This window comes from Cricetulus griseus, chromosome 2, assembly GCF_003668045.3.
Source record: "Cricetulus griseus strain 17A/GY chromosome 2, alternate assembly CriGri-PICRH-1.0, whole genome shotgun sequence".
Lineage (NCBI taxonomy): Eukaryota > Metazoa > Chordata > Mammalia > Rodentia > Cricetidae > Cricetulus > Cricetulus griseus.
In genome coordinates this window covers 295,945,814-295,973,533 of record NC_048595.1, presented here as the reverse complement: position 1 = coordinate 295,973,533, position 27,720 = coordinate 295,945,814, and the positions used below count along the sequence as shown (strand labels likewise).

Genomic DNA, 27,720 nt, shown 5'->3' with positions numbered 1-27,720 from the left:
GAAAGAAATCCAAGGACATATATATATATATATTATATATATATATATATATATATAATACAATGACTGTGATGCTTGCTATAACAAACTTAAAATGTCACAGGTTTGTTCCTTTTGGGTGTTTTCATGGGGATACCCTGGAACAAGCATACAATCTTCTAGGGCTATACAGACTATGTATTTGAATTTCATGTATGAGTGACATGCAGACCTATGAAAATCAGGATACTCTAAAGTCATAAACAAAAATGACAGTATAAATAATACTGAAATTAGTGAAGTGGGAAGTTTTTTAAACATTTTATTTGTAGTGGATGACTTCATATTTCTATGTTTAATGTGTTTGAGCAAGACTGATACTTCAGTTTAAGTTAAGGATAGGGGTTCACTTGTAGAGTACTTATGAAGGGTTTAATGATCTAAAAGCCCTAGATGGATTAAGATGCTCTGGATTGGAAAGCTGGCTTCAGTGATCACCTGTGGGATATTAGGTTCTGAAATCTTCTGATAAGAGGATCAGCATATCTTTTCGAGTGATTTCTACCACTCTGGAACTGCAGGGAAACTGACCTGCATCTCCTAAAGTCTTCTTTTCAGTCCTGTAAGTATGTGAAGCATCTCATACCATGTGCTTACAGTCTCCACTCCATGGAAAGACTGTTCCTTCAGTTGTTCTGATTTAAAGAACAGTTATGTGTCTGGAGATGCCTGTCTGCTTTCTTGTATTTTATAGTCAACTACATCAATATCTAACAACTTGCCTAGCATGAGATAGACTGAGGAAGGTGAGAAAGGTAAGAGACAAAGGGAGAGGGAGGAGAGAAAGAGAGGAAGAGTGAGAGGGAAAGAGAGAGAGGCTGAAGGTATAGGATCAATCTTGAGGAGCAGGTTTTAAATCCAATCAGAAAGTCATTGCTTACTCTCATGATATTTGTGCCACTAATGCACCAGTGGGGATGTCTTGCCAGGCAGGTAGTTATTGTAGCTCACAAGAGTCACATCTGGACAAGATTGGTGACTACTTCTTCCACACAGTGAAAGCTACTAGGTAGGGATGAAGCTTCCAGATCAATACTGGCTTTATTTCTCCATGTTTTATGACTTAAGTATGTGATGTCATCAACAATAGGCTCTTACCATCAAGATCTGGTGAGTAAACAAGAGAAATGTTGATAGCCTGTAATACTTGAGGACTTATGGGATCTCATTTGCCAAGAACTCCAATAACGGTAATCAATTCCAGACACTGGACTTTTTGTTAGTCTGTGGTGTCTCACTAGGGCATTGTTGCTCCATTATAGGATAATTACCTTAAAACACACACACACACACACACACACACATACACACACTTGAAAATTATGCACATATATATATATATATATATATTATATATATATATATATATTTTAGAAAGTTTCTACAGTGGAGGTTTTTCATGTGACTTTTTTGCTCTTTAGTATTAGTTATTCTTTCTTGTATTCCTTCTACCTTGATCCCTACATTTTCTGTTCCATTGTTTCACTTTCCTCCTTTGTATCACTGCATTTTTCTCTTCCTTCTCTTACGAATTGGTCATAAAAGTAAGCTGAGAGTTATCAAAACATGAAATACAAATGGCTAAGAAGTATTTTTAAATTCATCAATGAAGCCCAGCATACTCACTATCAGGAACCCTGTAGGCACTACATGTAGCACAGATCCAGTTTTACCCAAGTCCTACATCTGCTTGCTAGGGACTTCCACCTCCTCTTCATCCATCTCTTCCCCATGGGGCTCTTCAGATCACCATAGGACCTTCTCACCATCACAAGTGACCCAGAATTCCAGAACCCTGCCAACTGTTTGACATGGAGCCTCCAGTCACTTTATCTTGCCTTGAGACTCAAGCTCAAGCCAGACAAAAATCAAAAAATGGAGGGGGGAGGTGAGACTGAAGTCCCACCCCTAGTTAAGAAGCTGTTGACAACTGATAACTGTTGGGAGGATAGTCCATTTTCTTTAAAAGTGCAGCCTCTGATGGGTTGACCATGACATAGTAATGACCATATATTGTAGAGTACTTGAGTATCACAAACTGTACTTGATAGGTTTTTACAAAACAAGACAGAGTGTTGGATATCCAGGGAAGAAGGAGACAAGGTAGGGGGTGAATATGATCAAAATACACTGTATAAAATTCTCAAATAAGCCGGGCGTTGGTGGCTCACACCTTTAATCCCAGCCCTCGGGATGCAGAGGCAGGAGGATCTCTGTGAGTTTGAGACCAGCCTGGTCTACAAGAGCTAGTTCCAGGACAGCCTCCAAAGCCACAGAGAAACCCTGTCTTGGAAAAAAATTCTCAAATAACTTGTTTTTAAAATGTTAAAATGAATTTGAGACTTTCATATTACCCCAATCAAAATGGTTTAGAAACATAATGACAGTTATTGCATAGGTAGGATGGAAGGAGAACATTTATTCACTGTTGGTGATAGTGCAAACTGTTACAGCCACTATGGAAATCACTGTAGACAATCCTCAAAAGGCTATATACTTGACCCAGGAATACACTCATCCATGTTCATTGGTGTTATATTCATCATAGCCAGGAAATGGAATCATCCTAGATGACCATCAAGGGAATTGATAGATGGACAATAAAAATGTTGTACATGAACACAATGGAATATTATTCAGCTGTTAAGAAAAAAATATTTTTAATTGCACAGAAAAATGGATGGAACTGGAAATAATCAGTGTGAGTTGTGTAACAGAGACTCAGAAAGAAAAATGTTGAAAAGAAGGTATATTCTTTTGTGTTTGAATGGAGAGTTCTATAGCTGTCTGTTAATCCCAATTGGGTCATAACTTCTGTTAGTTCCTTTGTCTCTTGGTTAAGTTTCTGTCTGGTGGTCCTGTCCAGTGGTGAGAGTGGGGTGTTGAAGTCTCCCACTATAACTGTGTAAGCTCTTATTTGTGATTTGATTTTTAATGTTTGTTTTACAAATGTTGGTACCTTTGTTTGGGAGCTTAGATGTTTAGAATTCAGATTTCTTCCTGATGGATTTTTCCTGTGATGACTATGAAATGGCCTTCTTCATTCCTTTTGATTGATTTTAGTTTGGAGTCTAATTTGTTAGATACTAGGATAGCTACCCCAGCTTGTTTCTTGGGTCCATTTGATTGGAATATCTTATACCAACTCTTTACTCTGAGGTAATGTCTGTCTTTGAAGTGGAGGTATATTTCTTGTTTGCAGCAGAAAGATGGATTCTGTCTTTGTATCCACTCTGTTAGCCTGTGTCTTTTTATAGGCAAATTAAGACCATTAGTATTGAGGGAAACTAAGGACCATTGAGTACTTATTCTTGTTTGTTTTTGATTTGTTGTTGCTAGTGGTATTGTATATGGATTTACCCTGCTTTTTCTTTTGGGTTTTCATAAAGTGGGATTATCTATTGCCTATACTTTTGTGAGTGTAGTTAATTTCCTTAGGCTGTAGTTTTCCTTACAGTACTTTTTGTAGGTCTGGATTAGTGGTTACATAATGTTTAAATGTGGTTTTGTCCTGGAATATCTTGTTTTCTCCATTTGCAGTGATTGAAAGCTTTGTTGGGTACATTAGTCTGGGTTGGCATGCATATTCTCTTAGAGTTTGTAGAATATCTATCTATCCAGGTCCTTCAGATTTTCAGAGTTTCTGTGGAGAAGTCAGGAGTAATTCTGATAGGTTTGCCCTTATATGTTACTTGGCCTTTTTACTTGGCTGCTCTTAATATTCTTTTTTTATTCTGTACATTTGGTGTTTTAGTTATTATGTGGTGAGGGAACTTTCTTTTGTGGTCCACTCTACTTGGTGTTCTGTAGGCTTCTTGTATTTTCATTGGCATGTCTTTCTTTAGGTTGGGAAAGTTTTCTTCTATGATTTTGTTGAATATGTTTTCTGCACCTTTGAGTTGGGTTTCTTCACCTTCTTCTATACCTATTATCCTTAGGTTTGGTCTTTTCATAGTGTCCACAAGACAGAATCTTAACAAAGAGACAAAGGAACTAATAGAAGTTATGACCCAATTGGGATTAACAGACATGTATAGAACATTCCATCCAAACACAAAAGAATATACCTTCTTTTCAGCATTGCATGGAACCTTCTCTAAAATTGACCACATGCTTGGCAACACAGCAAACCTCAACAGGTACAAAAAAATTGGAATAACCCCCTGTGTCTTTTCAGACCACCATGCTTTAAAGTTAGAATTCAAAAACAACACAAATTGCAGGAAACCTACCAACTCATGCAAATTGAATAACACACAATTGCACCATTCCTGGATCAAGGAAGAAATAAAGACATTAAAGACTTGCTAGAATTCAATGAAAATGAAGAACCAGCATACCCAAACTTATGGGACACTTTGAAAGCAGTACTAAGAGGAAAGTTCATAGCTCTAAGTGCTCACATGAAGAAACTAGAGAATAGTCACACCAGAGAGTTGACATCACAGCTGAAAGCTCTAGAACAAATGGAAGCAAATCCATGCCGGAGGAGTAGATGCCAGGAAATAATTAAACTGAGAGCAGAAATCAATAAAGTTGAAACAAAGAAAACAATTCAAAGAATCAATGTAATAAAAAGGTAGTTCTTCGAGAAAACCAACAAAAAAGACAAAGCTTTATCCAAACTAACCAAAAGGCAGAAAGAGAACATGCAAATTAGCAAAATCAGAAATGAAAAGAGGGACATAACAATGGGCACTGAGGAAATCCAGAGAATCTTCAGGTCATATTTTGAAAACCTGTACTCCACAAAATTGGAAAACTTAAAGGAAATGGACAATTTTCTGAACAGATACCACTTACCAAAATTGAATCAGGACTGATAAGCAACTTTAACAGACCTATAACCTTGAAAGAAATAGAAGCAGTTATCAGAAGTCTCCTAACCAAAAAAAAAAAAAAAAAAAAAAAAAAAAAAAAAAAAAAAAAAAAAAAAAAACAGGACCAGATGGTTTCAGTGCAGAATTCTACCAGAAATTCAAAGAAGAGCTAATACCAATACACCTCAAATTGTTCCACACAATAGAAGCAGAAGGTTCATTGCCAAACTTTTAATGAAGCTACAATTACCTTGGTACCCAAGCTACGACAAAGACACAACTAAGAAAGAGAACTACAGACCAATATCCCCCATGAACATCGATGCAAAAATACTCAATAAAATACTGGCAAACCAAATTCAAGAACATATCAAAAAAATCATCCACCATGATTAAGTAGGCTTCATCCAGGGAGGAAGGGTTGGTTCAACATTCGAAAATCTATCAATGAAATCCACCGTATAAACCAACTGAAGAAGAAAAACCACATGATAATCTCACTAGATGCTGAAAAAGCCTTTGACAAAATCCAACATCCCTTCATGATAAAGGTCCTGGAGAGATCAGGAATAACAGGAACATGCCTGAACATAATAAAAACAATATAAAGTAAGCCAATAGCCAACATCAAACTAAATGGAGAGAAACTCAAAGTGATTCCTCTAAAATCAAGAACAAGACAAGACTGTTCACTCTCTCCATATCTCTTCAATATTGTCTGTGAAGTTCTAGCTAGAGCAGTAAGACAACAAAAGGAGATCAAGGGGAAACAAATTGGAAAGGAAGAAGTCAACCTTTCACTGTTTGCAGATGATATGATAGTCTACATAAGTGAACCAAAAAAAGCTACCAGGGAACTCCTACAGCTGATATACACCTTCAACAAAGTGTCAGGATACAAGATTAACTAAAAAAATCAGTAGCCCTAATATATATAGATGATAAATGTTCTGAGAAAGAAATCAGAGAAACATCACCCTTTACAACTGCCACAGACAACGTAAAATACCTTGGGGTAATACTAATGAAAAAAGTGAAAGATCTGTATCATAAGAATTTTGAGTCTTTAAAGAAATTAAAGAAAATACTAGAAAATGGAAAGATCTCCCATATTTTTGAATAGGTAGGATCAACCCAATAAAAATGGCAATCTTGCCAAAAGTAATCTACAGATTCAATACAATCCCCATCAAAATCCCAACACAATTCTTCACAGACCTTGAAAAAACAATTCTCAACTTTATATGGAAAAACAATAGACCCAGGATAGCCAAAACAACCCTGTACAATAAAGGAACTTCTCCGTTCCTTTATTGATCTGTGATTTCAAGCTCTATAATAGAGCTATAGTCCTGAAAACAGCTTGGTATTGGCACAAAAAATAGATGGGTAGACCAATGGAATCGAGTTGAAAACCCTGATATTAACCTGCACACCTATGAACACATGATTTTTGATAAAGAACCGAAAGCTATACAATGGAATAAAGAAAGCATCTTCAACAAATGGTGCTGGCATAACTGAATGTGGGCATGTAGAAGACTGTAGATAGATCCATGTCTATCGCCATGCACAAAACTTAAGTCCAAATGGATCAAAGACCTCCACATAAACCCAGTCACACTGAACTTATACGAAGAGAAAGTAGGACATACCCTTGAATGAATTGGGACAGGAGAGCACTTCCTGAACATAACACCAATAGCACGACACTGAGATCAACAATTAATAAATGGGACCTCCTGAAACTGAGAAGCTTCTGTAAGGCTAAGGACATAGGCAGTAAGACAAAACAGCAGCCCACAGACTGGGAAAAGATCTTCACCAACCCCACATCTGACAGAGGGCTGATCTCCAAAATTTACAAAAATCACAGGGAACTACTCTCCAAAACATCAAATAATCCAGTTAAAAAGTGGGGTATAGAACTAAATAGATGTAGGGAGCCATCCCTGTATTCTCCATTACAAGATGGCGCCTGCATCCGGCAGGCACCGAATGTAAACAAGATTATTGTGCAGGCGCTGGGTAATTTTCCATTCCTTGATCTCTGCCTATTCCGTGGCGTCATATGGCCCAATGAGCTGCAGGCAATCATGGGGTGACACATCCGAGGCGGCGGTTGCCAGCCTTTATTAGGGGACGGGATTCTTGGCTCGGGGTCTCCGCTCTGGTAAGCTTATGCTCTCCTCTCAAGACACATTAAAGCTTTACTGCAGAAGGATCCGAATGTCCTGTGTGGTTCTTGCTGGCGAGACTATCGCGCAGGACAAATAGACAATTCTCAATAGAGGAATCTAAAATGGCTGAAAGACATTTAGGAAAGTATTCAACATCCTGAGCCATCAGGGAAATGCAAATCAAAACAACTCTGAGATACCATCTTACTCCTGTCAGAATGGCTAAAATCAAAAACACCAATGACAGTTTATGCTGGAGAAGATATGGAGAAAGAGGAACACTTCTCCACTGTGGTGGGAGTGCCAACTTTGGAAATTTGTATGGCATTTCCTCAGGAAAATGGGAATCAGTCTACCACAAGATCCAGCAATTCCACTCTTAGGCATATACCCAAAAGAAGCACATTCATACAACAAGGACACCTATTCAACGATGTTCATCGCAGCATTATTTGTAATAGCCAGAACCTGGAAACAACCTAGATGCCCCTAAACTGAAGAATGGATAGAGAAAATGTGGTACATTTACACAATGGAGTACTACTCAGTGGGAAAAAAGCAATGGAATCTTGAATTTCAAGGGCAAATGGATGGAACTAGAAGAAACCATTCTGAGCGAGGTAACCCAGTCACAAAAAGACAGGCATAGTATGTATTCACTCATATGTGGATTTTAGACATAGAGTAAAGGATTGCCAGCCTGCAGACCAGGCTGCCGATGAGACTGGTAAACAAGGAGGACCCTAAGAGGGACATACATGGTCCCCTGGAAAAGGGGAAAGGGACAAGATCTCTTGAGCAAATTGGAAGCATGGGGGGAGAGGAGAGGGAACTAGGCGAATGAGAAGGGGAGAAGAAGAGGAGTGAGGAAGACATAATGGTCATGGAGGTTGAAATGGGGGAAAAATAGAAGACAGCAAGATAAGAGATAATATATAGAGGGTGACATTATAGGATTAAAGAGAAATCAGGCACTAGTGAAAGGTCTGGAGATCTACAAAGATGACACCAACTAACAATCTAAGCAACAGAGGAGAGGCTACCTTAAGTGCCCTCTACTGATAATGAGATTGATGACTAATTCATATGCCATTGTATAGCCTTCATCCAGCAGCTGGTGGAAGTAAAAGCAGACACCCACAGCTAAACCTTGAACTGAACTGAAATCCAGTTGCAGAGAAGGAGGAGTGATGAGCAAAGGGGTCAAGACCAGGCTGGTGAAACCAACAGAAACAGCTGACCTGAACAATAGAGAGCTCTTTGTCCCCATACTGATAGCTGGGAAACCAGCATGGGACTGATCCAGACCCGCTGAATGTGGGTGTCCGTGAGGAGGCCTTGGAAATCTATGGGGCCTCTTGTAGTAGATCAGTACATATCCCTAGCATAGGAATGGACTTTGGGATCCCATCCCACATGGAGGAATACTCCCTGAGCCTAGACACAAGGGGGTTGGCCTAGGCCCTATCCCAAAGAATATGACAGAATTTTAAGACCCCCTATGGAAGGTCTCACACTCCCTTGGGAACAGAAAGGTATGGGATAGGTAGGGTGTTAGTTGGGGGGGGCAGGGGAGGAGGGGAAGGAGAGTGACCTGGGATTGACATGTAAAATAATTTTCTTTCTAATAAAGAAAGTAAAATGTCACATTTCCCTTTATTTATGGTTATAAAATCTGAATCTTTAGATATTAATATCTCATTTTCAAAGCTCTTATACATCTGAGTTTGTATTTCTAATAAAACAGTTAAATCTGTTACCAAGCAGTCTACTTTGTCTCCAAGCCTATTCATCCTACCAATCCTAGAATGGAAATGACCTAGAAGCTAGAAAATTCACTTCCATTCTTTCAATGAATACAAGAAATACTTTGTTGCTTGATTTGTTCCTTATTTTGCATTTATACCATTTAGACTAAAACTTTCTGTTAAACTACCTTGTCCTGTTTGTAGTTGTCTTTTCTTTGTAGAGTTTGATCGTAGTTATACAGTAGGTTCCAAAACAGCTTCCCTTATTGTTGATCTATTATCAGTACTTTATGCTAAATATAGTAAGAAAATTAAACTTAAAACCATCTTAATTATCTTTGAATCATTATGTACTGTAGAAGCCTTATGAATTGAAACATGCAAAACAGCACCATCTCCTCATTTAAAATTTCCCACACTTATGGTATAGTCAGCATAATTATATGAATTTTGGATGACTATATTTGTATATGTGTATATCATAAAATAATTTATTCTTGAAAGTCATTATATCCACTATCACACATAAATTATTTCAGCGAGAATACTTAATATCTACTCTCTTAGAGGTTTTCAAATATAGAGTACACAAATACTAATTATATTAAGCATGCTATACAATAGGTCTCACGCTTACTTTTCCATTGGACTGAAATTTTGAAACATTTTATTAAAATATCTCCATTTTCTGATAAGTCCCCAATCCTGAGCCCATTTTTCCTTGTGACCATTGCTTTAACCACAGCAGCGTGGCTACCTGGTGTAAAATTCACAAGAAATGAGAATTAAAGAGATGAATTAGCAGTTAAACTCACTTGCTGCCATTCCAGGGGACCCAAGTTCAGTTTCCATAATCAAATATTTATTTTCACAACCGTTTGTTGCACCAGGTCCAATCTGACACATCTTGCATTTCCTTTAGTGTTTAGCTCTTTATTATACACTGTGTTAAATTATTCATAAACTATCCAATATCACCCAATTATATAATCCATCAATTTGTTATAATGAGGTTTAACTAATTTCTGGAGAAAATTTAGATTCTTGGTGTTATCCCTAGAACTCTTTTAAATATTTAACCTGTTAGTCATGCAGATTTGAATATCCTTAAATGAAAATTACATATCTATAAAAAGTCATATTGTGGATAAAATAAGCAAGTCCTATTTCAATTCAAAATTCAAATTATAAATTGCTGACTTTTTCATGGTTTTAAAAGACATTTCATCTTGTCACAGTTATATGCACAGAAATGGCTCCAGGTTGTCATTACATATTACTCTCTTGTTATTTAATTAATGCAATATTCAAAAGAAATATTAAAAAATCTAATGTGTTTTCATTTTTTATTCTATTTTTTTAGTAATTAATGATAAACCCCCCAATTCCTCATATAGAATACATGTGTATTGATCTTTAAAAGAAGTTAACTGCATTTTGTAAGCATCCACATAAACAAAGTCTATGAACTTTCATGTTCATTAAGAGCAATTTCTGATTCACACTGTATAGCAAGCCTTCCCATAAGAAACTGGGAAAACTTAATGAGAGTAAAGATTCATTTCACAAAGGACAAAAATAAAAAGCTACTGATGAATGGTTATTATGTGGTTCATGACAATTAGTTTGCAACAATGTAATTATGTTTGTTTTAGCAATTAATCAAGTAACTACATCTGAATGTTAACCTCAATATACATATTTTAATATATTTTCTAATCAGAGCACCCATTCATATTGGTTGATACTACCCAAGATTAAGCATTGCCTAGCATGACTATAAAGAACACAAGTAAAAAGATATGTTTTGCAAGAACATATAAAAAAAGAAAGATAAGCTTTGTACAGTGAATGAGTTATAGAAAAAGTAACAAATTTGTAACAATTTTAAATGTCTATAAGCTTTCATTTTGAACTAAAAATGTTCCTGGGTAGGTTACCTAATGCCCCCTTTACATTCTTTTTTCTTAGGGTATAGATGAAAGGGTTCAGAGTAGGAATCACAACTTTACTAACAGCCAAAAGAAAAAAGGGATGGACACCCACACATAAATTCACCACCACCACCAAATCCAAATAAAAAAATAACGAACAAGCAATGGTCATTAATATCCCTCAATATTAATGGTCTTAACTCGCCTATAAAAAGACATATTATCAGAATGGATAAGAAGACAGAATCCATCCTTCTGCTGCATACAAGAAACACACCTCAACTTCAAGGACAGATGGTAGCTAAGAATTAAAGTTTGGGAAAAGATTTTCCAATCCATTGGATCCAAGAAACAAGCAGAGTAGCAATCCTAATATCCAACAAATTGGACTTTAAACTAAAATTAATCAAAAGAGATGAAGGAGGTCACTTCCTACTCATCACAGGAGAAATCCATCAGGATGAAGTCTCAATTCTAAACATTTATGCTCCAAATACAAAGGCATCCACGTTCATAAAAGAAACATTATTAAAACTCAAATCACATATAAAACCACACACACTTATAGTATGAGACTTCAACACCCCACTCTCACCACTGGACAGGAACACAAGACAGAAACTTAACAAAGAAACAAAGGAACTAATAGAAGTTATGGCCCAATTGGGCTTAACAGACATCTATAGAACATTCCATCCAAACACAAAAAATTATACCTTCTTCTCAGCACCACATGGAACCTTCTCTAAAATCGACCACACACTTGGCAACATAGAAAACTCAACAGGTACAAAAAAATTAAAATACTCCCCTGTATCTTATCAGAGCATCATGCTTTAAAATTAGAAATCAACAACAACACAAATTACAGAAAACCTACAAACTCATGGAAATTAAGTAATGCCCGATTGTACAATGCCTGGGTCAAGGTAGAAATAAAAAAAGAAATTAAAGATTTTCTAGAATTCAATGAGAATGCAGACACAACATGCCCAAACTTATGGGACACTTGGAAAGCAGTACTAAGAGAAAAGCTCATAGTGCTAAGTGCCCATACAAAGAAACAGGAGAATAATCACACTAGACAATTAACAGCACAACTAAAAGCTCTAGGACACAAAGAAGCCAATGCACCCCAGAGGAGTAGACACTAGGAAATAATCAAATTGAGGGCTGAAATCGATAAAGTGGAAACTTGGAGAACAATACAAAGAGACAATATAGCAAAGAGTTGGTTCTTCAAGAAAATCAACAAGATAGACAAACATTTATCCAAACTTACCAAATGGCAGAGAGTGAACTTGTAAATTAATAAAATCAGGAATGAAAAGGGGGACATAACAACCGACACAGAGGAAATCCTGAGGATCATCAGGTCATATTTTGAAAACCTGTATTCCTAAAAATTCGAAAATCTAAAGGAAATGGACAATTTCTGGATAGATTTCACTTTCCAAAATTAAATCAAGAACAGATAAGCAACTTACATAAACCTATAAAACCTAGTGAAATAGAAGCAGTCATCAAAAGTCTCCCAACAACAACAACAACAAAAAAAACAGGGCCAGATGGCTTCAGTGCAGAATTTTACCAGAAATTCAAGGAACAGCTAATACCCATTCTCCTCAAAGTATTCCACACAATAGAAGCAGAAGGGTCATTGCCAAACTCATTTTACTAGGCTTCAATAGCTGTGATACCCAAGCCATACAAAGAGACAATTAAGAAAGAGAACTACAGACCAATCTCCCTCATGAAAATTGATGCAAAAATGCTCAATAAAATACTGGCAACTTGAATCCAAGAACACATCAGAGAAATCATCCACTATGATCAAGTAGGCTTCATCCCAGAGATGCAAGGATGGTTCAACATACGAAAATCCATCAATGCAATCCACCATATAAACACACTGAGGAAAGAAAAACCACATGATCATATCACTAGATGCCGAAAAAGCCTTTGACAAAATCCAACACCCCTTCATGATAAAAGTCTTACTCCTGTCAGAATGGCTAAAATAAAAAACACCAATGACAGTTTATGCTGGAGAGGATGTGGAGAAAGGGGAACACTTTTCCACTGCTGTTGGGAGTACCAACTTATACAGCACTTTGGGAATCAGTATGGCATTTCCTCAGGAAAATGGGAATCAGTCTACCACAAGATCCAGCAATTCCACTCTTAGGCATATACCCAAAAGAAGCACATTCAAACAAGGACATCTGTTCAATGATGTTCATAGCAGCACTATCTGTAATAGCCAGAAACTGGAAGCAACTTAGATGCCCCTCAACTGAATAATGGATAGAGAAAATTTGGTACATTTACACAATGGAATACTACTCAGCAGAAAAAAAAATGAAATCTTGAAATTTGCAGGAAAATGGATGGAACTAGAAGAAACCATTCTGAGAGAGGTAACCCAATCACAAAAAGACAAACATGGTATGTACTTACTTATAAGTGGATTTTAGACATAGAGTCACAATCACACTGCCAGAGAAGCTAGTAAACAAGGAGGACCCTAAGAGAGACATACATGTTCCCCTGGAGAAGTGGAAAGGGATAAAATCTCCTGAGAAAACTGGGAGCATGGGAGGAGGAGAGAGTGAGCTGGGAGAATGAGAAGGGGAGAAGAGGAGGGGTGAGCAGGACATGAGGGAGCAAAAAGTTTGAGTCGGGGAAGAATAGAAGAAAACAAGAAAGGAGATACCATAATAGAGAGAGACATTTTAGGTTTACAGGAAAATCAGGCACTAGGAAAATGTCTGGAGATCTTCAAAGATGACACCAGCTAACAATCTAAGCAACAGAAGAGAGGCTACCTTAAATGCCCTCCCCTGATAAAGAGATTGATGACCGTCTTATATGCCATCCTATAGCCTTCATTCAGCAGCTGCTGGAAGTAGAAGAAGACACCCACAACTAATCACTGAACTGATCTGGAATCCAGTTGCAGAGAAGGACGAGTGTAGAGCAAAGGGGTCCAGACCAGGCTAGTGAAACCCACAGAAACAGCTGACCTGAACATCGGGGAGCTCTTTGTCCCCATACTGATAGCTGGGATACCAGAATGGGACTGATCAAGATCCCAGGAAAGTGGGTTTCAGTGAGGAGATCTCGAAAATCTTCGGGACCTCCTGTAGTAGTTCAGTACTTAACCCTAGCATAGGGTGGAATTTGGGAGCCCATTCCACACAGAGGGATACTCCCTGAGCCAAGACACATGGGGGTGGGCCTAGGCCCTATCCCAAAGGATGTGATAGACTCTGATGACCGCCTATGGAAGGCCTCACCCTCCTTGGAGAGAAGAAAGGATAAGTGATAGGTTGGGTTTCTGTTGAGGGGAGGAGTTTAAGGAGAGGAGGGGAGGGAGAAGGAACTGGGATTGACATTTAAAACAATCTTGTTTCTAATTCAAATAAAAAATCATCTGCAAAAAAAAAAAAGAGAGAGAGAGCCATAATCTTGGTTTGGTCTTTTGTAATAGAGGAGGTGGGGCTGGAGAAACATGCTAATGGCTGGACCATAGAATAAGAGAACTACTATGAGATGAGAGGAACATGTCCCAAAGGCCTTCCCTCTGCATGCTTGATTTTAAGTACAGCATGTCCAATAGTAGCATAGGAGGCAAGAATTAAACACAGAGGGACAGCTAACATAAAAATGTGTACAACAGAGAGAGCAAGCTTATTGCTCTCTTTTTCAACACAGGCAGTTTTTATCAGAGCTGGGATTTCACACCCTAAGTGATCTAGTTTATTGTGGCCAAACAGTGGCAATTGCAGTGTCACAGTGGTCTCTGAGACAGCACAGGAAATTGCTGTCAGCCACACAGTGAACACTAACAGGAGGCAAGTATGCTGATTTCATGGAAAGGGTGTAGTGCTGAGGCCTGCAGGTGGCAACATAGCGGTCAAAGGAGCAGGAGCACACACTCTGTGCCCACCACTGTGTGAAAAAGTAAAGCTGAACTACACACCTCATGTAGCTGATGGTCTTTGTGGAACCCCCTAGGTGAGTTAGCATCTGAGGCACAATGCTTGTGGTGTAGTACATGTCCAGAAAGGAGAGGTTGGTGAGGAAGAAATACATGGGACTTTGGAGACAGGGGTCTCATATGGACACCAGAATGATGGCAATGTTTCCCATCATGGCCAAAGAGCAAGTTTAGATTTAGTCTCTACAAATTCTTCCATAATTAAATTTATCTAACTGTCATATTAATGTGTACTCTACCTCACCCTTCTCCTTTCTCCTGAGATGAATGTGACTTACCTTCCAGTTTATTTATCTTTACTCTCTGTCTTCAGAGTTTTTGGATTATTTTAGTTACTCTTATGATATATCATGGTACAGCTCTTGAAATTCAATGACTTTTTTCTTTTTCTTTATTCTTCTCTCATAAAATGCATCCTCAGTACAGCCTTTCCTCCCTCCTCTCCTCACATTCCCCCCACATACCTCCTCTCTCCCCAAGAGCCATTGCTCCTGTTTTGCCTTCAGAAAAGAGAAGGCCTTCCAGTGACATTATCAAAACATGATATAACAAGATGCAGTAAGACTAGACAAAAAACCCTTTATCAATGCTGGATGAGACAAGCCTGTAGGAGGAAAGGATCTCACTACTTTGGGCAAGCGAGTCAAAGACACCCTCATTCACACTGTTAGGAGTCCAACAACAACAAAAAAAATGGGTGGAAATAAAACAAATCATACTGAGAGAGTCAGCCAAGAACCAGAAAGACTAACATTGTATGGACTCACTTATAAGTAGATATGAACTCTTATGTAAAGAATAACCCTAGTATAATCCACAGATCCAACAAATGGATACAGAGGAACAGTCCACGGTGAGGGACAAGGTACTGTCCTGGAAGAGAAAATAGATTTTGTGGGTAGACTGGGGGCAGGTAGGGAAGGGAACAGAAAAGAGACTTTTATTTTCTTATCCAGTTATTTATCACTATTTCAACTCACAGGGATATATTCATCTAGGAGCATTTAAAAATCATTGATCAGTTACAGGCTAATTTGTTGTTGGGATGCTCTCTACACTTCTGTTTGCATTTTCATACCAGCATAACACACTGACATTCAATTAAACAACACCCAGAATTTCTTTTATATTTACAGTACATTCTGGCTTTGGAGGCTGCAAAATGCCATGTTTATTTTGAAAACACCCTTCATTGGAGAAGATTTTTTAAGTCAGAGGAACAAAACTATTCATATTTTAAACATTTTTATAAGATCAAATGACTGACTAAAACATTAATACTTCACTCAGGTAACCAACATCCATAGTGTTTGTGGAAAGTTAAGGGTTTCTAAGTTTGGTTTCAGTGATAAACTGAGAAAGAAATGAGTTGCAAATTAAAGTCTAGTTGTTCCTAGAGCCACTGAAATAGATACAGCCAAAGCATATCTTTTTAAAATGAAGCTGTCTTTCCTGTATAGTAATTAGACACTGCAACCCACACTTTCCACCTTTCCTGGGGATACATGCCTGTCAATACAGGTGCCTCTTTACTTGCCTTATTTTTATGAACCCCTTTATTTAGTAAAAAGTAATTATAAAGGAAGGTACTTGAATTTTTCCTTTTCAGAAGACAGAGAGACTCTAATGAAGGTTAGAGTTTAAGATTTGCTCCAGAACTCTCAGGTTTACAGTTCATACAAAAGTGTCAAAGTGGAGGGAAAGCTCAAGTTAGGAAGACAAAAATAAAAAATACAAAGAAGGCTTTTAAGTTATACTTTTTCTTTGCTATTTCTGAGTCTTCTGGGAATTGTTTCCACAGACAAGTCATTTGCCTTCCCCTGAGTGACTAGACAGAGACAGTTCCTTGGGAATAAACTCCCTGAGGATATGCTTCTCACACACAATTAGTTACCTGCTATTCTGAGGATAGGTGCCAATCTCTGTTGCAGTGGGATACATTTTGAAATAAACTGATTCCATTACCCAACACACTGAACACCAGCTAAAATGTATGCAATTAGAGATGAGCTTGTTTGAATCAGTAGTTATTCTGAGGAATTTAAATTAGAATTTTTGATATGTTACTTCATTTAAGGAAATAACAATACAGCATATTAAAATCCACGAGAATAGCAAAGATAATATGCAATAAAACATGCACTATCCACTATAAGTAATGTAGAAATACTAAAAACACTTCTAAATATTTAGTATTTTATCATAATAAAAGGACAATAACAAGAAAATAATCTGCCTACTACTTACTGAATAATACCTACTTTACATGCTTATATTTACTTATTGGAATTTTTTCACAGGGGGCATGCAGCAGTTTGAGATTTGTCCCTCATGAATTCATGCAGGATTAATTTATCTAATTGTAATGACTGTATTCACGCTGTTCTTGCAAAAACATTATGAAGTCTGTTATTTGGAATATTTCAATGTGTATTAATGATTCAAATGCACATCATCTTGAGAAATAATTTCAAGTACTTTGAATAACAGGTACATTTAGAGATGTTTCTCTCTGTACTCCCATTCCATAGTCCTTCCTCTAAACAAAGTCACTGATACCTGAGTGCCCCCTTTTCATTGCAGACCTGATGGGTGTTCTCTGTTCCTTTCCTCTGGCCCCCAGCCCCTGGTATTTCTACCATGGCTGTGCCTCTCAAGGCTGATTTCAGAAGAAGAATGATCTGGTTTCTTGTTGAGTATAGATGATGGGAATTTTCAGAGAAAGAGTAGACAGTGAAATGACAGCTGGTATGGAGTACTGCCCAAGCAGAAACTCTGGCGGCACATGTTCACAGACCCTGTAGAGGCTATACCTTCACATTACTTCATATAGACTTCTATAGGAAGTCTAGTTTCTACAAAGCACATTTGTGTTGTGCACACTTTCCTTTGTTATTTCAGACTGTGTGTTCAGAATGGATTCACAGTTAGTGCCAGCTCCATTATAATCAATTTTTAATGTTTTAAAACATCCCCACATCTTTTAAAACACTTCATTTACTAATTTTTCCCCATATCCCATTTGAATTAGACAATCTATGGACAAAGGATCGTATGTGACAACCCATTAAAAAGAGATCAAAACCACATAGAGAGATGTTGGTTACCACCAAGGTATATGTGCCACTATTTCTCCCTCAGGTGTATTGTGCCATGCTGGTTATTGTTGTGCTCCAGAGGCATCATAGTTGTATGTGACCACTGGTTGTTTTCTTCCATTAGAAGATTTCATGGAGTGTTCTGGTACCATGAAAGTTAGTTCTTAGGGAGAAGGTTTTCAGATCCTCTGGGTCCTGTGACCCAGTTCATGGTGCCTTCAGCAATAGAGACTTACCTTCCATTCTGAAGAGCAACAGCAGTTGCCTATAATATTTGTGGAGTCTTAGAGAGGATGAGACCCCTGGAGGAGTGGATGGGGAGTGGGATGGGGAGATGATGGGGCCAGTGGGAGGATGGGAGGGAGAGAGAACTGGGGTTGGTATGTAAAATGAGACTGTTTTTAATTTAAATAAAAAATAATAAAAATGTTTGGGGAGTCTTTTAGGCAACCTGACCAGCAATTCAAAGAAAGCTTTTCATTCCTGGTGTGGGAATTTTCTTAGATAGTCTGTGACCCTTATAGGGAGAATTGGTATCCCAGATAGGAAGATTTCATGTAAATTACGTAAGTACACACACACACACACACACACACACACACACACACACACACACACACACACACACACACACACCTTTAGGTAAAAAGGAAAACTATGCCTGGTACTAGAAACAAGCCAACCACCTGGGGCTGTGAGGTCATCAATTTTGGAGGAGAACCTACCACTGCCATATTTCTCAACTGGCACTATCTTTAATTACATTATAAATATCATTTGTAATACTAATGTAAATATCATTACTAGCATGTGAGGCTAGTAATCCCCCAGATCCTTCTATTGCTAACTTTCCCCAGCACTGAAATTTCAGGCTTCTGCAGCTGCACTCTGCATTTATATGGATGCTACAGATTCACTTTATCTTGTTACTATGCTTGCCCAGTGTTGGGAGCTGCAAAGCACCGCGCCCAAAAAATGGCGCCGGTTTCTGCCCTCCGCCAGCCCGACGGCGAGTGCTCTCTGTGGTAAACAACTCCTAATTTGGTAAAGGTCATGTATCCTTTTAATTCTGCTTGGAAACAACCTATCCTGGTGCGCCATGTAGGGTTAGGTGATTGGTAGATGTAGACTATATCAGCCCGCATCTCCCTCGACCTGGGGCCGCCATTTCACTGTAAATCAAGAAGTTCCCGATTAAACTGTGTTGAAGAAGATTCCTCGGTGTTGCGTCGTTCTTGCTGGTCAAGGGTGGACACGACAGCCCAGCAAGCGCTCCTCCCCATTGAGCCATCTCCCCAGCACCAAATTAAAGTTTATTGTGAAAAGAAGCATGCCACTGAGTGAAAATAGTCTCTTAAAATATACTAAAACTTGAAAAACAAGACAAAAGTACTTTATTGCAAAGGCTAAGGGATAAAAAACACTAACTTATCTACGCAGTCTGGTAAGTACATTTAGACTGTGAGTTGTAATCTAGTTTACATTTTGTTACATGTTATTTTATTCATCTTTCCTCTAAATGAGTGGGCATATGTGTGCTTTTATAAGTCAAATTATGAGGCAAAGTCCATTTCTTACTATAAAGAATAATACATAATTTTAAAACACTGGTACAATTTGAAAATAAGATATGTAATCATAAAATTTGAATAAAAGTGGTCACCAACCTAATATTATATTGCCTAGACATGCCCAAATACCCAGAGCCTCCCTTACTCACTTGCTTAGAAAATTTATTAGTTTGATATTTACATCAATATTTGTTTATGTGCAATATCTAATGGGTCAGATCTTAGCACAAAATTCAGCATTGTCTTCATTATGAATATGTATCTGGTAAACAAAATTTTCCCAGACTGTATCTAAGTATCAAGTGTCCTCATCCACTGAGAATCAGAAGAAGTAAATTTTCTTGCTTTCTATTTTGTTAAATTACTTAGATCATTTTTCTACACCTTCAAGGGTTTTCAGGATGACGTTCAATTGGTTACTATTTTTCCTCAGCCTCCTGATGACTGAATTGCATGTATGCACCATCATGCATAACTTCTTTGTTCTTTAACAAAGGCTCTGTTCTTTGCGATATGAAAGAAGTTTCTATAAAGTGATAGGTGTTCTGTTGGTGCATGATCTTTCTGACATTCAATTCAATATTCTTCCAAGACAATTATAGCAGCAAATACTATTCACTCAATGTAGATATTATGGTATCAGAACGTTAATAATATATCTCTGAAGTACACTAAAATCAGGTCCAGCACTTTTCCATGAATTTAATTACTAATTCATAGGAGTGTTTATATGACCATAAACTTTCCCATGTCGGATTCATAACCTGGTTCCCACTGTAGGATCTTCTTCATTATCAATTTTTAGACCAGTCCTGCTGACTTAAGATGTTGTTTTTGATGTTGCTGTTTCCTCATATAGGCACTATAATTTAGTGATTGCTCTGGAGTTTGGAATGAAATCAGGGGAGATTTGGAGGAATATATCATCTAGCAAGAAATCTGCCTCATATAAGAGCTCTGACTGATTTATAGGAAATTACAGACTTCATTCATCTAACATATTGTAAGAGACAGCTCTAGCCAATTTAGAAAAGTCAAATCAATCAGGAAGTGGGTTTGATAGTAGTTGTCAGTCTCTCTCTCTCTCTCTCTCTCTCTCTCTCTCTCTCTGTGTGTGTGTGTGTGTGTGTGTGTGTGTGTGTGTGTGTGTGTGTGTGTGTTCATAAGTTAGTTCCTGTGGAGGCCAGAAGAGGGTCTGAGATATTCTGGAGTGAGACCTCTGTAGTTGTGAGTCTTCCAGATGTGGGTTCCAGGAATGGAATTCATATCCCCTGAAACAACAGCAAGGGGTCTTAACCACTGAATTGTCTCTCATGTCCCAGTTCCAGTTTTTAAAGTAAGTGAAAATGGCAACCATTCTATATTTTTAGTGTCTTATATCCCCTACAGAACCTTGGATTTCTCACAAAAATGTCTAATGAGACTTTGTCGAGTTTATTGGTTGTTTGGTAGTTAGTTGGTCTTCTTTATGGTTCTTTGACTCTTACAATTAAGTTCTTAGGTCTGAAAAAAAGTGATAGCATCTCTAAATGCTGTGAAAAGTTTTTATTTTCATAGCATTCCTTCAGTAGAAGCATCTCAAAGTATAGCTTTTAGGTTAGAACTATTATCATGATTATCATACTTGTTACCACCTTAACCTTGTTACAAATTATAATTATTGGACTTCTGTGGTGTTACATTGTTTGTGGTCTACTAAAGCTTGCCTGAAGATCATAATGTAAATCTAGCCTTAGCTATAGAGGCCAGGCAGTAGTGGCCTTTAATCCCAACAGCCACACTAGTTAGCCATAGAAGCTGGACGATGGTGATATACGCCTTTTATACCAGCACTAGAGGCGTATATAAAACAGGAACGGGTCTCACTGCTAGCAATTAGTCTCCAGCCACATTGAGAACAGGATTGCCCCAGGCTTGGTGGAGATAAGAGCTCTCTGGTGGCTTTTTTTGCTTTTCTGATCTTCAACTTGAACCCCAATATCTGTCTATGGGTTTTTATTAGACATAAAACAAAGGATAACCAGCCTACAGACCATACAACCCAGGAAAACTAGGAGGACCCTAAGCAAGATATACATACAACCCCCTCCCTGGGGAAATAGATAATATCTCATGAGTAAATTGGGAGCCTGGAGGGAGAGAGGAGGGTGGTGTGGGAGGAGAACATGAGGGATCAGGAAGCTCGAGTTGGAAGAAGGACAGACAGGAAGAGCAAGGAAATAGATACCAAGGGAAGAGGGAGCCATTGTGGAGTTAGCAAGAAACATCTAACGTATCTTAAAATAATAGTCTACAACAGGGAGTCTTAAGACCAGGGGAAGGGGAAGAGTGATTCCACCCTCAGGAACAGACAGGTGGGGAAATTTAGATTGCTGGTTGATGGGAGTACTTCTCTGGAGTTCATTTGATTTGTGACAGGTGGATTTAAGTCAATTTCCTGAAACTTATAAGAAATTTTGTTTGTAAAGAAGACAAAAGTTTTTGATAAATCTATATTGCAGGAAAAAGGAGGAGTAGGTTTACGTCTTTGCATCATTATAAAAGTTTGGGGATTGAAACAATAACATAGACAGAAGGAAAGATCTGAAATAACTTTTCAGATACCTTAAATTATTTTTTCAGACCCCCAAATCTCTCAAACCCTTACAATTTATGTAACTTTTCAAATCGTCAGACCTTAAAACATTTTACAGACTTTTACAATTAAATTTTATATCCTCAGACCTTCATATCTTGTATTTACATACCTTAAAACATTTTCATAGACTGTTATAACATATAACAGACCTATAACTTGAAGAATGAGAAAGGCAAGGGGTTGTATAGTGGAGGCAGAGTTAGTGAGATGACCTAATTGTAAATGAGGGTTTGCTTTTGTAAAAAGGTCTTATATGTTGGGATGAGAATCAGGTGGGTTTGGAGAAAGAATAAAAGGGATTTAGTATTAGAGTGAATTTTTTGGTATAAGTAGCAAATGATGTCCTGTGTTGAAGAGGGTTAGGTATGTTGTTATCTGGTATCTAAGTTTTAGGGTGGCCTGGAGGGAAGTGGGGTGAGTCATAAGGGATGAAAGGGCAGCTTGATAGGATGTTATGTTTGCACAATTATTGTCTTTACTGATGATGGAGAGGTCAGTATGTTGTGACCTTCTGACAAGAAGGAGTTGTCATCTGTGCAAAAAGAATAGGCAGAAGTAGCTAGATAACTCTCTTGTGTATAAGAGGGATGGGGAGAGATATTTTAGAGTTTTGGATAGAAGGGAAAAGGACCTGGAGAGAGTTGAGGCAAAGAGATAATCAGGGATGGATTGAAGCGAGGACAGGCAAGGAATTCAAGTGATGTGTTTTTGATAAGAAGTTGGAGGGGGAGAATCTGAGACAGTGGAAGGTATTAGGGTATTTCTTAAGTTAGGAGTTAAGAGAGACAGTGGTGGGAATAGATTGGTATTGTGAGAGGGAATCCCAGAGTTAATTTGTCAGATTTAGAAGTGAACAGAGAGGCTGTAGCAAGAGTTTGTAGACAGGGAGGCCAACTGGGGACAGGGTTTTCTAGTTTTAGAAAGACAGGTGAAAGGGGCAAAGGTCAGTCCTAGAGAGTATTTATGTGTTTTGGAAATGTAAAGATGGAAAGATTTTGTATAGTTTTGGGAGGCAAAGGGCAAGGGTAAAAAGGACAATATTTAAATTTAAGCTGTTGTTTACAGATAGGAGGAAGGTGGTCATGAAGAGGCCCAGAAATGGCTTGGAATATATGTAATGTATCAGAACTGAGTATTTAGGGATCCATGAGTGGAGGAAGTTGGTCATGAAGGCAATGATAAAGAGTGGAGATGGGCAAGATGATCTAAAATGAAGTGTTTATGGGTTGGGGTAAGAGAGACTCCTAGATAGATGACTTGTGGAGAGGAGAATTGAGTTTTAGTGTGAGATCTGGTAACATCTGGAGCTGACGAAATTGAGGAGTGAGGTGGTACCAAATTGGCTGTAAGAGAGGGAAGGACTGCAAAGGGTAAGGTCATATACATACTGAAGGAGGCAGGAGAGAAAAGAAAAAGGGCAGGCCAGGCCAGGTCTGTAAGGCCTGGAAGGGGACCATAGGGTGGAGAGAGATAATGGCAGTGTTTATGAAATGAAGGTCCTGGACCAGGAGAAAGGATTTGTTGGTTTTTGTTGTTTTTAATATGGGAGTATTGTAGGGTGAGGAGGTGGGGTCTTAGGAATAATGGGTTTGAGGCCTAGGCATGGGCTGGTTAAAGGTAGGAAGTATTGGGTTTGGAGACATAGGCAGAAATGTCTTTGAGTATGGTATGCAGCAAAGGAAGAAGAGGTAGTGTAGGATACAGTGGATTAACTAAAGAAGTGGGCAGAGGGCAAGATAGGTATGAGGAATTTGGAGAGTGGGGAAGTGTGTAAATGGAGGCTGAGGAAAGGAAAATGAAGGACATGAAGATGTCTACAATATTTGCCATGCTTGGGCCTGTGTTTGCCATACTAGAGCCCCTTCAGCTTTTTCATCTAACTCCATAAGTAGGAGAGAATATGAGTGATGGTGATGTTAGTGCATGCCAGGAGGTATCATGATTATTCACTATTTCAGGGTCCTTGGTAATCTGACTGATGGATAATTTATTTCCCAGATATTCTTCTAAGGTATTTACTTCTAAGCCAATTTCTAGCCATCACTTTTTTATTTAGGTTCTCCTAAAAGCAGGAATTTAGCTGAAGAAGTAGGTAAAGTCAAGTAACTTGGCAGTGATACCGAATCAAGTGTAAAGGGGAAAAGGAGAATGAGACATGTAAATAGGAAACACAATGTAGAGTTTTTATAGCCAGGATTTATTGATTGGGTATATATTTTTCTAAGGACCATCCAGACAAAAGTACCTATGTACCAGAAGGAAGACTAGCTAATATTTATCCATTTGCCACCATCTTCAGCTGAGGATTTCTCTTGGGTCGTTAAGTCTCAGTGCTTCTGGGAAACTCTTGTTCATATGCAAAATGGTCTCTCATGATTTGAAACCTCAAGTCAGAGAGAGGAGTATATACTGGGTCCCTAAAGCAGTCCACTGTCAGTTTGTCTGCAGTGAATGTGAGTTCACAGAGGATTCAGTAGTTCTGCTAAAATAAAACCTGGGCTCAATCAATGAGCTATATCTGAACTTTAAGAGAAATGTACAAAAGCTGTCTTTTACATTCATGACCATAAGGATCAGAGGGACACCATGTGTCTATATGAACTCCCTGGATAATGCTTGGAACCAAAAAAAAAGTGACTTGAAAAGACATTCAAGAGATAGTTGATATTTTCTAGAAAATGACAATCCAAACAGGAACAGATAAAGAGAACTCTTGAATTTTGTATAATGAAAACCAGGTAGGCTAAGACTGTCTCCTAATGAAAATTACATTGCATAAACAGTTGATCCTGGGGAAATATATTTCCTGAAATGATTAGCAATTAATTAGAAGATAGGAGACAGAAAGTAGATAAACTGATATGTAGAATCCAAGAATTGCAGAAATGCACACCACAGTCTTTCTCAGAAACAAGGCTCAGATGCATATATAGTATTAAATAATTTGTACTGGTTTTTATTGATTTAAAATGTTTTAATACTATTTCCAACTTTTGGTTTATTCAGTTCACTTTCATTATCATTCTTCATCATCACTCTGTAAAGTATATGAATATCCTACTATATAAAATTTAGAAATTACTATTTCAGTGTCAAATTTGCCCCCAAATGGAGAATGAGGAATACTTATAAAGATGACCAAGTGCTAATCTTCGCTGATGAAAAGGCCAATTAAATACAGATGTGTCAGATTATATTACCAACACTCAGAAGTTACTTGGGGGTTGAGTTCATTTATTTTAAGGTTTTTTTTTTTTCCCTAAGGGGATAGTGAAAATATGAAGCAGACGATCAAATCCACTCATGAGATCACACAGCATAAAAATGACTAATTGGTGACTCAAGCTTGGAAATTAAGAGATAAAATGAAAAGGAGGAATTAAAAAGACAAAAGAGATGTGAGGAGAATCCAAATAGGAAGAAATGAAAAATACAGAGCAGAGACAGAAACAAGAAGAAAATAGCCAGACAAATTGAGATGCACAAAAAACAAGAGGAAGCAAAGTGATAATAAGTATTGCACAGTCTGTATATTCAGTAAACATAGTAAACCCTCAGTCTTCAATAACAAATATGCAGCATATTTAATATCTATCAAAGTGGCTTTATTAGAAAGCAATTATATCTTACTCAGTTTACCTTGAGGAGCTACAGGTATAAAGTATCAAATATAAAAAGAATAAATGGTAGATATCAAATAAACTACTCACTCAATCTATTCTTTTACCCCTAAGCACTACAGGCTAACTTCATATTCTTTTTTATTATCCTGTATGGTAGATTATTGATTTTAAATTTTTAAATGCTAATGAACAAAAACCATAGCTACTGAGAGATATTGGATTATGGAAACTGCTAAATTAAACCAACCTATATATTTTAAAAATGTTTTTAGGGTGGAAGTCAAAAATATGTTGCATTGGAACAGAGGTTATGTCCTTGTTTCCACAGGAAACAAAAATTTATGCTTCTCTTCAAAATTAATGAAGCTCAGATTTGATTGGGGGAGACCTCCTGAAAATCTTGGCTATAAACATAAAAAAAGACTACCAGGAAAGACTACAGGACAGGTGACGTATGTATATGCTGGTCCTTCCACATGGGAACAGCTCTATAACTTCATATTCTTAAGTAAAAAGGAATAAAACAATTTGTTCTGACTTGCTTCCTGCTTGCTAGGATCTTCACAGGCTTTTGAGCAACCACGTTTTTTGTCATGTCTTGAAGAGGCAATTGTCCCAGGAAACACGGCCACAGTTTGCAATGACAGTCTGGCAATTTCATCCTCCATGGCTTCTCAGACAGACTATATTTAGATAAGGCAGTATGTTATGCATCAATAGCAGCAACAGCTTTTCCAGGTTCTTGCAGTCATTTGAACAAAATTGTAGAGACATCCAGCACACTCCATTTAAAAAAAAGTAAAAAACAAAATCCCAGAAAACAGCACAGTTCTGTTACTCTTGTGGTACCTGGCACCATTGTTGTTTTTTTTTAAAATTGGCTTTAGAGAAGGCACTTTTAGGAGTCATTTTGGTCTTTTATTATTTGACTCTTGCTGCAAATACAGTTATAATTCTTGTTTCCTTAATGGACCCCAAGCTCTAGATGCCTATGTACTTCTTCCTTTCCAATCTAGCCTCATTAGATATTTGTTTCACCAGCAGCTGTGTGCCTCAGATGTTGGTTATTTTGGGATGTCCAGACAAGATTATCATCTATCATGGCTTTGCCACTCAACTCTACATCTTCCTGTGGCTTGGTGCCACTGAATGTGTTCTTGTTGTCATGGCTTTGGACCGCTATGTAGCAGTGTGTCATCCTGTGAGATATACAATTGTCATGCACCCCAAAGTCTATCTGCAACTCACTGTTTTTGCTGGGGTGCTGGCCTGATTCAGACTCTGATCCAGTTTTCTGCTACCCCCCTCCATTGTCCTTTTGCTCCCACTGGGTGGTAGATGACATTGTATGTGAAGTTCCAGCTGTGATTCAGCTCTCCAGTGCAGATTGTACCTACAATGAAGTCCAGATGCCCATAGCCAGTTTTATTCTTGTAGTGTTACACTTGGTCACCATCCTTTCCTCTTACGGTGCCATTGGGAAGTCTGTGCTGAAGGTAAAATCAACTACAGGGCAGAAGAAAGCATTTGGCACCTGCACTTCGCACATTCTTTTGTCTCTCTCTTCATGGTACTGTCACAGGTGTCTATCTGCAACCTAGGACTCACTATGCTATGTGCATGAAGGGGGCAAGTTTCTCCCCCTGTTCTACATGGTAATAACTCCAACTCTTAACCCCTTCATCTATACACTGAAGAATAAGGAGGTAAAAGAAGCAGTGATAAGATTGGGGTGGAGAACTTAGAGTTCCCACAGATAACTGAGGAAGCTAACATATGATTTTCTGTTTCTTTACTTAAAAAAAAAAAACAGAACAATCATAGACAAAAAAATCTTGAGGTAGCTCCCCTACCATGTCAAGAGTAGTTTCATTTTATTTGGTGTGTGGTGTTGGCTTTATTCTTCAGTTATTGGTTAGACCCTCACTTTCTTCAAGGTGCTGATTCAGGCACAATATGACAGATAGTTTTTTTCTTGTTTGTTAAACCAAGCTTTCTTGATAAAATGGAATTCAGAATATCTTCAAATAAATTATTTTAAAAGTCAATTTCTTGAGAAATATAAT

General features: G+C 37.9%; 2 pseudogenes; one reads left to right on the top strand and one right to left on the bottom strand.

Annotated features, from left to right (window-relative positions):
- Nucleotides 1-10,692: 10,692 nt before the first annotated feature.
- Nucleotides 10,693-14,879, bottom strand: LOC100755654 (annotated as a pseudogene).
- An 8,754-nt stretch (nt 14,880-23,633) lies between these two features.
- LOC100760861 lies at nt 23,634-27,399 on the top strand (annotated as a pseudogene).
- Nucleotides 27,400-27,720: the final 321 nt, after the last annotated feature.